The 15,924-nt window shown below is 41.5% G+C and overlaps 1 long non-coding RNA gene across 1 annotated transcript in view; it reads right to left on the bottom strand.

Annotated features, from left to right (window-relative positions):
- Positions 1–6,473: 6,473 nt before the first annotated feature.
- LOC106026958 (uncharacterized) overlaps positions 6,474–15,924 on the bottom strand; it is a 49,676-nt gene continuing 40,225 nt past the window's right edge. Inside the window, exon 3 of the long non-coding RNA XR_001200553.3 lies at positions 6,474–6,943. This is a non-coding gene — a long non-coding RNA (uncharacterized LOC106026958). The remainder of the gene's footprint in view (positions 6,944–15,924) is intronic.

Here is a 15,924-nt window from a genome sequence, read left to right as displayed (position 1 = left end):
TAGTAACAAGCACAGTGCATCTGCACCCTCTGCGCATATGACTGCATTTAGAGGCTGCTGCTTGGGAACACTGTCATGAGTGACATGCAGCAGAAATGACCTGGCACACAGGGAAACATCAATCAGACTGGCCGCCCTGTCTTTGCACAGTAGGGTTGCTACTTCTCAGAGTCTCCTGCTGTCATCAGCCAAAAAGAACCAGCGCAACACACCAGGCATAAGAAAGGCCCTTTACCTCATCCCAGGGGCCCTAGAAATGCAAGAAAACCCATGACCTTTATGAGGGACCCACCCTACTTTGTGACTGCTGACACAACATGAGGTAAAGTCTAGAGACATCCCAGAGGTGGCCTCCTTCAAATGACAGAGACCCAGGCAGCACCAAAAATATATTTCAAATCACAGAAAACATGACTTCATACCAAGTCTAACTTGCCACCAGCTAGCAAAATCCCAACAATGGTCAATTTTGTTCCCCACACCTCATTATTTTAAAAGAGAAAATGGTAAGTAGACTATTAGTAAAAATACAGATGGTTTCTGTTACACTTTGAGGTTAGGAAGGATTTGTTAAATGAAATCCAAAAGGTATTAACTAGAAAATAAAAGCTGTAAATTTTGACTGCATATAACTAAAAACACTTGTTTATCAAAAGTCACTTTTAAGAAAGTGAAAAATGCCGGGCATGGTGGCACACACCTGTAATCCCAGCACTTGGGAGGCTGAGCCAGGAGAATCATCACAAATTCAAGGCCAGCCTGAACTACAGAGGGAGACTGTCTTAAAAAAAAAAAAAAAAAAAAAAAAAAAAAGTGAAAAATGTTTGCAAAATACAGCCAACAAAGGACTAGTATCAAGAATGTATAAAGAATTCCTAGAAATTAATAAGAAAAACAAACAAAAGATGAACACAAGACATGAACCAGCATGTTGCAGGAGAGAGAATACAGCCAGTGAAAGGTTCAGCTTCTACACTGATAAAAAGAACTGTAAATCAAATCCACAATAATTATGCCCACTAATTTACCAAATGTTTTAAAAACCTGACAATACCGAACGTTAAAGAAGATATAGATCCACGAGACTGCTTAATATTGATTGTGGGAATGTTAATTTGTACAACCTCATCTGAAAACACTTTGACACTAACTCTTAAAATTGAATGTTTCAGTCTCACTGTTTGAATGTCTACTTTATATGCTTTAATTTTGTAACTCAAACAACTATTTCTAAGATGACAATATGTAACTATTAACTAGTGATTTACTACTGTTTATTTTTTTTTGAAATTCTGTATTACTTGTACCCTTTTTCTGTTTTTTTTCTTTTTCTCCTTAAATAAAATTTTAAAAATTGAATGTTCATGTACACTGTGACCCAGAGCATCCATTCCTCAGTGGCAAAAACTCTTGCTTATGTACACAAGGAAATATATAACAAACCATGTGGCAACCTCTTTACAGAAACTGGAAACAAATACCCATAAACTGGAGAGTGGATGAGTATGTCGGAGAATATTCTTATGTAAGAGTCAAGGCACATGAATTAAAAATGAAAAGCAACCAGTGGGTCCTAGCATCTATTAGTTTAAAAAGCGAAGTCCAAAAGACTACACACAGCATGATATTCTTTTGATAAAAAGTTAAAACTGATCTAAAATGAACACATATTTCTCAGATAAAGATATACAAACAGCAAATAACTATATGACGAAATGTTCACCATCACTAGTCATTCGAGAAATGCAAATTAAAACAGCATTCAGATTTCACCTCACTCCAGAAAGAATGGCTGCCATCAAGAAAACAACCAATAACAAATGTTGGCAAGGCTGTGGAGAAAAAGGAACACTTCTCATCTGCTGGTGGGAGTGTAGACTGGCGCAGCCACTGTGGATATCAGTATGGAGATGCCTCAAAAAACTAGGGTTGGAAGTTCTATTCAATCCAACTATTCCCCCGCTGGGTATTTTCCCAGAAAAATTGAAAAGGTCATGTTTCAGAGATATGTGTGTACCCATGTTTATAGACGCGGAATTTGTAATAGCTAAATCTTGGAAAAAACCAAAATGCCCATCAACTGCAGAATGGATGAAAAAGATGTGGTATTTTTATGCGGTGGAATATTAGCTATTAAAAAGGGTGATCTTGAGGCTTTATACGTAAATGGAGGCAACTTGAGACTATCCTCATAAGTGAAATAAATCAGACTCACATTTGTAAATATCATATTGTCTCTCTAGTATAAAAAATCATATTAATAAACTGAAAGAGTAATAAGATCCAAAATGAATAATAGATATTGTGATAATGAAAGGCCAAAAAGTGCTCTAAAGGATATAACTGTATGTATGTTTAAGTGTGCAAGATAGATAACTATACTACTAAGTTTTTGTTAGCTCATCAAAGAGAATGTTTGTACTGTCATTGTTTGTCCACTTTTTATGCTTTGACTTTGTGACTTGAGCAACTGCTTCTAAAATAGCAATATGTGATTTATCAACTAGTGATTTCTTACTGTTTTTTTAATTCTGTATTATTTCTACCTTTTTTCTGTTTTTCTTTTCTTCTCTAAATAAAATAAAAGTTAAAACTGAACCAAAAATAGTAAGATGGACAGAAGGAAGGATAGGGATGTATGGATGGATAGACAGACAGACAGACAGATAAATAGGTTTCTTAAGAAAACACACAGTTAATATAAATCTATGTAGGGGCCAGGGATTTAGCTCACTGGCATAAGCACCTGCTTGGCAAGCGCTAGGTCATGAATTCAAGGCCCGAAACAACAACAACAAAAAGATAAAACTATGTAAAGAAAAGGTGGGGGGGCTGGGGATTTAGCTCAGCAGCATAAGCACCTGCTTTGCGAGCATGAGGTTGTGAGTTTGATTCTCAGTACAAAAAAAAAAAAGGAAGCAAGAGAGTGATGAATACAGATACAGGACGATGATTAACTTGGTGTGGAAGAGCAGAGGATTGAGGAGCCCACTAGCAGATGAAGGTGATTTTCACACTAAGCAGTAGGACAGGTTACTTACCACATTATCACAGATGAATAAATGAGTGACTGTTGCCCTATTCAGAACAATGACGACAGCATCTCATAAACAAAAGTAGTGATTAATCAGTTCATGCAGGCAAAGGTAAAAGCAAAGTGAAAACAAGAGTTTCGTCAGGAATTCTCCAAGAACAAAAACAGTAATAACTGACCCTGTCCACCACCCCCAAGATAAATTTACATCTAAATTTATATCTATCTCCATCTCTGACCCAAAGGTTCCAATTGATAGTTCACAAGCACATCTAACTCACAGGTACCTTTTGTTTAGTCTATAAGGATTTGCATCATTACCTTACAATATCAGACACCCAAGTAAAAATGCAAATTTCTGGCTTCTCTTGAAAAAGAATCATTATATATTTCCATATAGGGTCCACATTCTGATTTGGTAATGACTGGTGGGTGCCATGCAGCAGCTGCCCCCTGATACTGTATGCTGTCTCCCTATTTCCCTGTGAACCTTGCCACCCTGTTGCCCACCCATTGCCCAATGCAGGTCTCTAAGCACCTGTGGACATAACACTTGCAGCCAGGAGTCCTCAGTCAGCACCCATCCTATTGCCACTCAGTATCCCTTCAGCAGTGGTCACCCTGCTGGCCTTCCATAGCCAGGACCCATCACCACCCTTCGCAGCAGTCCTCAAAAGAGAGCAAAAGCAAAACAACTTTTCCCGTTAACCACAGTCCCACTGCTCAATCAGATAGCATGTTTCAACATAACATGGGTCAGGTTTTCAATTCAAGAACACAGCAACAAAGATAAATAGGATTGCAAATTACATGAGCCTCTTTTTCCTTGAAAATGTTGATTGTGTATGTGTGTGTGTGTGCATGTGTGTCTGTGTCTGTGTGTGTGTGTTTTCCTTTTTCCCTTGGCAAATTTAGTATATGAAATTTTCTGTTTTGTTTTGGAAGAAAATCTGCAGTGCATCTACAACACAATCTGCTAACTTCTTATCTACATGACAGATTAATTCTCCGTGTGGCGCTACACGATTTCTGCTCCCTAAATACCAAAGAGACTTGGCCATGACTACTCAAGTTCTCATCGCTACCCCTGCCCTAGGACCCTCAGTAATAAAACTTTGCTCCCTCCCACCACTGTCCCCCAGAGCTTCTCTGAATGGGAACCTAATGAATCTGTGCTTTTAACTAAGGCAGACCATAGTTGCTTTTCAGAACGTTGATTCCCATAAAAGGGACTGTCACTTTTACAGGCAAGACTCTCCTTTATCAGCAAAAACTGATTCCATTTGACTGATTAATTGTCCGTAGGACTGTCAAAGGCTTCTGGACTAGGGATGATGGCTTGGGAGGGGCAGCAGTGTAGTGGTGCGATCGAGGACACTCCTGGGCTAGAGAAGCCGAGAGATTACAAATGCACAAATAATTAATTCAAATCAATACAGTGAGGGGTTCAGGCTGAGAGACATTCAATTATGTTGTTCAAAGAGAAGATGCTGATCTTCAGCTAGACCGCTCCATGCTGCAAATAATAGAGCATTTTTAATTTGTGCAGCAGGGATGTTAATCTTTTACCGTGTAATCCAGTCCTTGGGGAACGTCATAAATATGTGGCACTGTGTGCGTGAGGCTCCCTGTGGAGGGCACTCAATCAACCCAGCTCTGGCTTTCCTGCCTGCCTCTTTATGTCAGTCTCTCCACACTCAATTAGGAAATATATGATAGCATAATAGATAATGGGTGGATGGATGGATGGATAGACAGATGGATGGAGAGTCGGAGAGAGAGAGAGAGAAATTTTCAGATTGCCAGACACTCCCCTCCTCCAAACCATAGACAGTTCATGACTTCTGGATTTTACCTGAGCCAACAGCACAAATAAATCCCCAGGGAATTATTCACCTCTCAAAAGGATTCATTTTAGAATTCCTTTAAATAACGAGCTCCTGCAGGATGTTTAAAATAGGCTTTGAATCTCAGTTTTATTAAGCGGAGAAAGAGAAGTGTGCGCACACACCCACACATACACACACACACATGAACAAAGGTTTAGAAAGCAATACCCCAAAGTGTTAAAAGTTTATGTCTCCATGCGGGTGGAACTGTACAGACTTTAAGGTCTGAAGGAGGTCTGAGTTCCTATAACTATCCTTTATTACATTTGTAACAAGATGAAAGCAATAAAATATCTTTAATTTTAACAGTTTCACCCTCCCGAAAAACTTGAAAGGTTCAGTGTGCAAAGATGTAACTTTCTACCTGTTCTCAAAAGAACTTACTCTGTGAAAAGAAGCTACCCAGAAACCTGGTGCTTTCCATCCTACTCCTGGTGGCCAGGTGTGCTGGCACCAAGCAATTCTCTGAGGTGGGAAACTTGAAACTGAAATTGATGGACACACGCCTCAAGGGTTGACCAAGAACTAGAACAGTGGAAATCAGAAGTCAGGCAAAGGAGAAGCTGGAACTGTGGGATGTCATGGGGACTGTCATGGGGACAAGGCAGACCCTGGAAGTAAACTACATGCATGCATTCAACACATATATTGGCTCTATCCTGCATACAGCTGCGTTTAGGAAGAGAACAGATAACTGCAGAACGACTCTCCTTCCCCCCACTGCTGACAGTCTAGCAAGAAGAAAAAATACACTTATTATTAACTGCAATTTAAGCTAGACTGCAATAAACAGAGTAATGAGTTTAGAAAGGAACCCAGGAGGAGAAATAATTAATTGCGATGGGGTCTCCAGGGAGCAGGGGAGATAACAGGGTCTCATCAAGCATTTGTGGGAATGAACTGAAGTGGCATTTGAGCTGGGCCTGAAGAGGCTGCCTTCCTCTCCCTGATGCTGGGAGAGTCCTGTTACACACAGACCCAGCTGGATTCCCCACATCCAGGATGACTGGCGCTTAGGCAAAACCCAGTGCTTTTCCACAAGTGGTTGTCATCAGACATGGCAGCATTTTGGATCTTTCCAGGGTACATTGAAATGTGGAAACAAGAGCCAGTGAGTAATGTATTGTCTGAGACAAATGCGGCCTGTACGCATCTCAAAAGCCACCCAGGAACGTGGATAAGCCTCTGGACAAGAGCTGTGACAGCCGCATACCCTGTAACACTGAGTCGGTCACAGAGAGGGGTGCATCCTGAGCAATTTGGCAAGTGGTGCCTGAAAGAGACACATATGCACTGTGGGAATCAGAGGCAGGCATGCCACAAATCAAAAATAACAAGGAAAACTCCAGTGCAAGAAAACTGGAGATGTCAGCTCTTACCTCTGCCAGAGCAGGGCTGTTCTGTACAGAGACTCCTCCAAGACAAAAACAACAGGGCTGGCGCACAGAGATTGTGCAAATGAATGGGAAGATCCAAGTCCAGAGAATGCATTTGTTGACCATGTAGAAAACTAAAATCAGTCAAATAAATGAGAAATTTTCCATTTCTTCCACAAATTCTATGAGGCAGGAATCAGGAAAATGATCTATTCAGCAGGAAATACTTCAGTAATTGCTTTTTATTTATCTAAGAGATGCATGGTGGTAGGCATGTGACATTGTACATTTTCTACAAAATAAAAACCATAGAAATCTATAAAACCACAGAGAAAGTTAAGACATTTCGTCCTTGCTCGTTACTAGGAATAAAGTTCTCAGTTGCCCAATTAATTCCGTTTATGCAGGCAAAAAGGGGACATTTTAATTGGAAGGTAATAGGCAGATGACACGGAGACAATGACTCGGCCATCCCAATTTGTGAGCATCGACCGTGTGCCCACGCTCTGGGTTACTTAGGCCCTGAGGAGAAGGAGATGTGACATTTAGGTGTGTTGTGACTGCAGCAGGTATTTCTGTGCCATCTATGACATTCTCCCAATCTTCTCTGATTTCAGCCGTGCTGGAGCAGAACACTGAAGTTTCTGGGACAAAAGAGAGAGATTACTTAGGACATATTACCTGGAGTTTCTCTACTCTTTGCCCAAAGCTCACTCTAAGACACAAAGCCACAAAAGGGGCACATTGGAAACATATGACAAATGGGGTATTACTGGGGGGGGCGGGTCCTCAAAGGTGGGCTCTCCTGCCTCCCCACCTCAAGGCAGAGCATTCTAGGAGGCGTTCTGTCTGCTTCTCAATAAACGGCAGAGTACTTGTTGCCCACAGCAATGACCTAGATAACACATCTTTCATTGGATTTTTTTCTTCTTTCAGACTTACTCTGTCCCCTCCCTCCTTCCTTCCTGTTCTCCTGAATCACCCTCCCACAAATAAATTACTTGTCCCTCAATCCTTGATCCAGGAAAGAAACCCAGACACAGATCTTTACAGTTTGTACTATCCGGCACATATTCTTCTTCCATGATGGCACACTCAGAGTTTTCCCATGGGAATGACCATGCTCTTCCTGTGTGACACCACCCCCAGTCAAAAGATTCTCTCCAATGGAAGAGAACCAGAGTTGGGTTCTTTGGATGCTACCACATCCAATCTTAGCCGTCATGGTCAACCAATTCTTCATCAAGATTCAGAGATGCTCTATGGAGCCCGAGAGTAGAATTTCAGCTTTGTTTTAGGATGGGACTAGAAGGAAAACATAAAAGCTATCTGCTATGATCTAAATGTTTTATGTTCCCATAAATTTCACATATTGAAATCCTAATGCTTAAGGTGGTAGTGTTAGGTAATGGGGCCTCTGGGAGGTGGTTAGGTCATGAGGGCTTTCTTGGGATTTATATCCTTAAAAAGAAATCCCAGACATCACTTTCCCCTTCTTCCGTATGAGGAAACAATGCCAGGGCACTATTGAAAAACCAGGAAGAACTGTCACCAGATACTACATCTATTGGCAACTTGATCTTAAACTCCCCAGCCTCTAGAATTGTGATAAATTTCTGCTGTTGGTAAGCCACCCAGTCTCTAATACTGTATTAGCACAGCTCAGATAGACTAAGCCATGATCACTGTCCAGTGTCTAACACAGATGCTCAATCTTAGCTCTGTCCCCTCTAGTTTCCTGTGCTCAGGGCCTTGCTGCCTGTATAAAACAATTCACTCCTGGGTATATGTGACACATATCCAGCTGCCTAAAGAAGAGCGGTCTGCCTCCCCACATCCTCCCAATTCCCTCTTGCCCTACCCTCTTTTCTCTTTTCTCTTATACACACACACATACACACATACACACACACACACACACACACACACACACACACACACACCATCCTAACCCAAATTTCCAGAGGAGAGCTCTGAATTGGCCCAGCTTGGGTCAGATGACCAGCCATAACCCAATCAACCATGACAAGGTGCCATGTATCTAATATGGTTATCAGTCCCACCCTCTCCTGCTGCTGATGACAGTGCCATTGTAAGCTGAAAAGTACCATAAGGAATATTTATTCAGCAGTTCTCCCAGAATATCTCTACACACACAGAGCATGGGAGGATCTTATTAAAATGCAAGCTTTCATTGAGTCTGGGGTCAGGCCTGAGAGCCTGCATTTCCAACATGTTGTAAGGTGCTGATGCTGCCCGGTGGCACCTGTAGACTGAGTGGCAGGCATTACACCATCAGCCTAGGAGAACATATTTCCCTTCCTCAGGTTCACTGGGTAAGTGGCTCATCCCTCCTCCACTCTACAAGAGAAACCTATTTGCTGAACAGCAAAGATTAAAAGGAAGATTTCTTTCTAGTTTACATATGATAAGGAGTGAGTTGTCAATGACATTTTGATGAGGCTTTTTTTTTTACACCGGCACATTTAACACAGCCTACAAACCAAACCATTAAACTTTCAGCCAAGTAATTACTTTCACCACGTAATGATCAAATCAGATCAAATCAGATCCCAGCCCTGAGCTTCACCCCATCCCCTGCCAAGAACTGTGATGGGAACATCAGCAATTAATTGAAAACAGTGATTCTACATCTTGACATAGCACTCTTAGCTCAGCTACATCAACCAGCTATGTGAGAGTGGGCTGCTTCATTGGTCTCCCTTCCCCAGACCCCATGGTGTCCTCAGCTACCCATCTTAGGCTCCAGCCTCCTGTAAATCTCATCCTTATTTGGTGCTGGCATCTTCTACCTTGGCCTGTATCGATTCCGAGCCCACACGAAGACATACTAGAGCCTTTCAAACCTGTGCCTCCTTTTTCCAATCTATTCTTTCCATCTGCTTTTGTCTTATTCTGCCCTATATGTGGCCGCCACCAGTACTCAAACTTCTGTTTTCACGGTTCTTCATGTCTGTGGCCAGTGTTATCCTTTGAAGATGTGTCCTACTTACCAATTAGTCAGTAGATGGTCACAGACTTTGTCCAAGCCAACCACGGAGTATAAGGCAGTACCCATTTAGGGCAGAGCAGTCTCATTGGAAACTCTACAAACTGCGTGTCTACAAGGCTGCCAGGTGGCAGGGAAGAACCTGACTCCCCTAAAAGCCTCAGAAACAGACATACAGGGGCCCAGAAAAGACCACATGGCATGGTGTTGCAGGATAGAACATCCAAGGGAAGCCATAAGGCACGATCCAGCATCAATCATTCAGCATTTCATATTGCCATGGTAACCTAACCTTCTGTCCAAACTCTGTACACTCTCTTCTGGAAAAGGCTACATTGCTTAACATCATCCAGACCCAAAATTGGGGCCCAAATGACCCTGTGATCCTCTGAGAAGTTAATCTTTGACATAAGCCTGGCTCCCGAGCAGTTTTCTTCTCAGTACTCACACACAAGGGTAGCCTGGACTGCCCATTAAGACAGCAATTTCACTTCCGGGAGAACATGGCGGACAGATAACAGCAACTACCGGAGGCTCTCTAAAAACTAGGCTCAGAAGCCAGGTATAGTGCGGACTAAAGAGACATAAGCAGGTGGAGTTATGCTCTGCTGACTCAGGAACGAACTCGGCTGAGAGCAACCAACTTGGAATGCAGTCCTGGTGCTAAAACAGGAACAGAAAAGCCTCGCTGCTGAGGCTGGACCCCACGCCATTTGGGTTTCCCGCCGCGCGGTGGCTGGCTGCCTCTACATCGGCTCGGCAAGGAGAGAGACGCACGGAAACTCTGAGAATGGGAGTCTGCGAACGGAGTCGAAAACAGGACGGGCAGGGAGGCATGTTCTGACTTGTGGCGAGGTGAGTGAGAGAAACTGACACTCCACCACAGTTTGACTCCAGCGGACTTTCTGGGCCCGAGCAGTCCTGTGGGAGCAGGGCGCGGTGGGGACTCCAGCCACACATCCCCCTCTCGGGCAGGATTGGTGAAAAGTGCCTGGCCTGCGTGACGCTGCCGGCGGACCCCGTAGGCTGGCCTAACCCAGATCCCAGAGCCCGACGGAGGCCGGGAGGGGCGGGCCCCGCGTAGGCTGCCTGGTGCGCAGCGGTGAGTGGGAACACCTAACCGGCGCAATTTGATCAGGCTGTGGCTGACAGGGAGAGAAGCTGGGCCTCTCATATAAGCTTGCATATATAAGGAACAGAGAATATGGGAAGAGGCAGCAACAAGAAAGGCTCCTCAGCCCCCAATTCTGAGAAACAGGCAATAGCAGACACCGCACCATTACACATAAGGCGCCACATAGAGAGCCTCATAGACCAATTCAGGAATGAAGTTATCAACGACCTGAAGCTAGAAGTATGCAAAATAGTTAGAGATATGCTAAGCACCACCCAAGAAAAAACAGATGGTGGAATGGAAGAACAGAAAAAGAGGGGAGAATTGTTTGATGGAGAAAACAGAGAAAGCATAGAATACGTGAAGCAGGTTCAAAGGGACTACCAAGAAACTAAGAAGTCTATCGAAGCCTGGCATAACAGCTTGAAAGAAACTAAGGACAGACTATCTGAACTGGAGGGCAGAATTGTAATATGGGAGAATGAAATGAAAAACTTCTTAAAAATAACAAAGAAACAAACAGCAATAATACAAAGACAAGAAGATGATAAGAGGATCCATAACTTAAGGATTAAGAACATAAAAGAAGAAGTAGGGACACAAACAAATGAACTACAAAAGCTACTCACAGAAATAATCCAGGAGAATTTTCCTAATTTAGCAAAAGGTAAAGATACTCAGATGTATGAGGCATACAGGACCCCAGCTACCTACAACCCAAACAGAGCAACACCCAGGCATATAATAATAAAAATTCCAGAAATTCAATACAAGAACAGAATATTAAAAGCTGTCAGAGACAAGAAACAGACCACTTACAAGGGAGCACCCATCAGAATTACAGCAGATTTCTCTGCACAAACCATCAAATCACGAAGAGCGTGGGGGGAAATAATTCAAGCTTTGAAAGATAATAATCTCCAGCCAAGATTGAGATATCCTGCACAACTGTCCCTGGAAATTGATGGAAAAACAAGGTGCTTCCAGGATAAAGAGGAACTGGGGGAATTTGCAACCACCAATTCAACTCTACAGAGAGTATTGCAGGATATTCTAAAAAAAGAAAAATACAAAGAGTCCTGAAATAATGGAGGCCACAACAAATGGAGCAGAGAACAAAGTGAAGAAGACAAACTGACAGCTACTGACAGAATAAGAGCTCAACAGAAATGAGGCAGAGAAGATTGGATGATAGGAACAGCTATTTTGGAGAAAATGACATCTTAATAGGTAATACTGATTTAGTATCATCTTGTTTTGAAGTCTCATCTAGCTTTTGTCCTTCTGTCTCCAATGGTCCAAATAGGTTGTATCTTATTGGATTTTATTATGTACGATAGTATAAGCAAAAACCTTTTAAAGACAAGGAAATTATACAGAAACCATTGTTCATTTTCTGTTAGTCGATTCTAAATACTCTGTAATGCTGTCATTCTCTTAAATGGTTTTACATTGTTTTGATATACTTATTCCTGCAGTATACGAAGTTGTACTCAAGGATTTCAAGGAAAGAGATAATATGGTAACTACTTTTAGGTCAGGATTATCTGGTGGTGAAACACTATTCTGCTTAAATGGTTATGTTTTGATCTGTGCTGTTTCGTTGTTATGCCCTCTTTTATCTCAATCTCCACTCCATTATTTACTTTTTTATTTTTATCCTTTTAATTAAAGGAAAAAAATAGCAGGATATATTATAGTAACCCACTTTGACTTTCTATTATCTCGATTTGAAGCCCTGTATTACTCTCACCATCTTGTTTTTGACTGAGGTTCCCCTATTCTGTTTTGCTGGATAGTATCAGGTTCGAAAATTTAGGCGTCAGCTGTGAAGATAATGAGATTCATTATAACGCCCATTCTCGTTGACTTTTATCTATTTTTGAAGACCTACAATGTCTCCAGTGTTTTGGTTTTGTCGGTTTTATTCTTTACTGTTTTGTTCAATTGTATTATAACTAATGGTATAGGCAATTCTATTAGAGATAGCAGGAGGCATTATGGTAACGATTGTTGATCACCTTGTATTATGTTTTCACATTATCTATTATGTCCACCCTTTTGACTTGACCGATTCTGTTCTGTTATGTCACATTTGGTTTTACTCTCTTCCAAAAAAGTAATAAGAACCATGGGAGCAATGAAACCCAAAATGTGTAATTGTTATTGTACAAAAGAGAGGAAAAGAAAGTGCTCTATACTATATAACTGCATGTATGTTTAAGTGTATAGGATGGAAAATGATATCACAGAATTTTATTGGATCATTGAACAGAACTGTTTGCAGTATCATTGATGGAATGTCCACTTTACAAGCTTTAATTTTGTGACTTGAACAATTATTTCTAAGATGACAATATGTAATCCATTAACTAGTGATTTCCTACTGTTCATTTTTTTTCTGCAAATCTGTATAACTTGTACCCTTTCTTTGCTTTTTTTTTCTTTTCTCCTTAAATAAAATTAAAAAAAAAAGACAGCAATTTCTCTCTGTTTTTTATTTTAAAGAGAATGAAAACACGCAAAACAAAACAGAATAAAGTCAATCAAAACAAACCAGTGTAAGTGACAGAGGACTTTAAAACAATACAGATTCAACAATGATTACCATAATGCCTCTTGTTGTCTTCAAAATAGCTACAGATACCTTCAGACTTAGTAAAAATCAAGCAAAACAGAACAGAGTAGAACCAATGAAAACAAAACAATGAATGCAATAAAGGACTTCAAACAAGAAAATAGTGAATCCAAAATGGCTACCATAATATATCTTGCTGTCTTTGAATTAGCTGCCCAGACCATCAGATATAACGAAATCAACCAAAACAAAACAGAATAAAACCCAACCCAACAAAACAATCAAAGTGATACAGGATCTCAAAACAAGATAACAGGGAATTAACAATGGCTCCCATCTTTAGGAGATCCCCATACACGCCACTGTGCATACCATTCCTTTGAAACAGTGATAAGCCCACCCGCCCTAGACCTGCAAAGTCAGTTAAACAGTAAACACCACAATCATCAAATTGCATTTCACTTGAATAGCTGCCATGGCAGCCTCTGTTTCTCAGGATCAGCCAGGCACTTATGGGGCGGGGAACAAGGTGTAGGGTGTTTGGTTGGCTCTTTTTGTACCCAGTCCACGTCCTAAGGGGCTGGGGTTTGACTGTCCCCTGCAGTAGCAGCTCACGCATGGTGCTGGTTTGCAGGGAGGACTTGCTTCTTGGTGAGTTCTTGTTCTCTTCCCCCACAGTCTGCAGATGCCACTGACTCATGGGAAAAGGCTGGGGTCTGGCTGTTCCCCAGGGGCAGTGGCCCACACATAGCATCCAGGGAGGGCCTAAGATAGCATTTTCTAAGAAAGGAACCCTGAACTCTCCCGCAAGAAATCTCCTCAATTCAATAGCATGACCAAGATCAGATCCATTGCAGAGAAAAAAATCACGTGACTGAGAAATTCAGAAATAGCTGGACCTGGGGTACAGTCAACATCATCAGGACAGATTCTCTCTCTATCACGAAGCTCTACCTTCCTTAAGGTTGACAATTTGTCGTTAAGCCCCTACGTATGTGGTTCCAGACTTATCCTCTTCTAGCTTAACTTCCCGTGGAAGGGATCTACCTCTTTTCTGTAAACTCCAGAATAAGTCCTGGGGTTGACACTACTTGGGCTGGTTTGCACACCACATATAGCCATTCAGACAGTCAGAGAGCTACTGCACTTTTATTGGTCACATTTAAGAGATAAGTTCTGAGGGTAGGAAAAAGGTATTCCCCAAGGGAAAATTGAGAGGCTGCTAGCAGAAGAATGCATGCAAATTATAAGTTTAAAACAACTAATTCTTTGGAAACAATGCATAGCTCTTAGCATTGCAATTACTATGTATAATGTCACATTGTTGCAACTAAGAATGAAGTTAAGTTTAATACCCAGGTATTGAAAGCTTGATGCCCAATGTGACAATTTTCCAAGGTGAAGGCTTTGAGGAAGTAAATGAATCACAAAGGCTCTGATCTTATCACCAGTTCAGTCCACTGAAGGATTCACAGTGTGATGGTGCTATTGGGAGATGGAGAAAACTGTGGGAGGTGGGGCCTAGTTGGAGGAAGCACATACCTGCCCCTCACCTGCTTCTTGGTTACCACAAGGTAGCTTCTCTGCCATACTCCTCCACTGTGTTTCTGTCTCATCACAGGCCTAGAACTAAGGGAACTAAGTAACCATGGATTGAAACGTCTGAAACCATGAGCCAAAATAAGCTTTTCCTCCTTAAGCTTGATTTTTCTCGGTTATTTTGTCACAGTGACATAAAACTGGCCAACACAGTAGCTGTTCTCAAGGAATAACAGCTACTGGATAATCCCATATTTCTAGTTACTATGGTTGAACAACACGCACACTATACTGAATTCCTGGGTCTAAAGCCCTAAAATGAGGATTTGAGCAAAAGGAGTTTATTTAATATATGTGAAATATGTATACAGAAAAAGGAAAGGGAGACAGGAACAAGAAGGCATCCAAAAAGGGGCGTGTTACCAAGCTAGTCAACCCTATGGAAGGCTTGACCTAATCCAAGTGGAAAACCAGCACTGGGGAACTCCAATCCCATGGAAGATTACAAAACACATTAGATTTTCCCACTCAGTAAGAGTCCCAAGTAAAGCACTTATCCACTCCTGTCCTTGTTGAAAGTTGCTCTAGTAGCTGCAGATTCACTGCCACTTCTGGTTATCTCTGCCCACTGATGAAAAAGTTGCAGGTACTGGCTATCGGGATTGAGATGGGCACAAAGCAGTGTGGGAAGGTGGGAGAATCCAAGCAGGAAACCAACAACATCTGCAGCACCAGTTTCCAAAGATGACACTGAACTGCACAGTCAAGGTGGTCCTAAATTCACCTGAGAACGGTTTAGCTCCTCTCAGTCTATAGCAGAGATATCATTTACTACTGTATCAAAAATACAGTTAGTAGAACTTTTTGGTAGGTAGACTGTTTTAAAAAAAATCACTTCACGGGGTTTAAAAATTAGAAATGTCTGCCTGGAGAATGAGATTTTATTCTTCTTTGATATTACTCTGACCATGAATTTCAAACCATTTTATAAATAACATGGTCTCTAAGCTACCTTGAGAAGAGAAAACTGAATTTCAAGTTGTATTTGTTTTCTTTAAAAATCCATTTCTTTTTTTAAAAAGATCCAAACTGGTTGCATAACCTTCTGGAGACAAAGTCACTGACAGATTGATTTTTGGAGTTTTAACTCAATTGTTGTGACTTTCCTGAGACACTGTCCTAGCAAATGTAAAATTTAGCCTCTCACAATTACCTTGGCCAGGGCACAGAGGTTATCCCCAAGTATTTTCAGCCCAAAATGATAAAAGAAGGAATGCTTTTCTCCCAAAAGTTCCAGCCCAAAGATTTGATCGCTGCATGTAAGAGTTATCCCAGCTACAGGCCTTCATTCAACATTCACAGGTACATTACTGCTTGACTTAAT

The sequence above is a fragment of the Cavia porcellus genome, unplaced genomic scaffold, assembly GCF_034190915.1.
Source record: "Cavia porcellus strain 051 isolate PalLab524CR breed Dunkin Hartley unplaced genomic scaffold, mCavPor4.1 scaffold_7, whole genome shotgun sequence".
NCBI lineage: Eukaryota > Metazoa > Chordata > Mammalia > Rodentia > Caviidae > Cavia > Cavia porcellus.
Note: the sequence above shows the minus strand (reverse complement) of the source record. Positions and strands in the feature narration are given on the sequence as shown.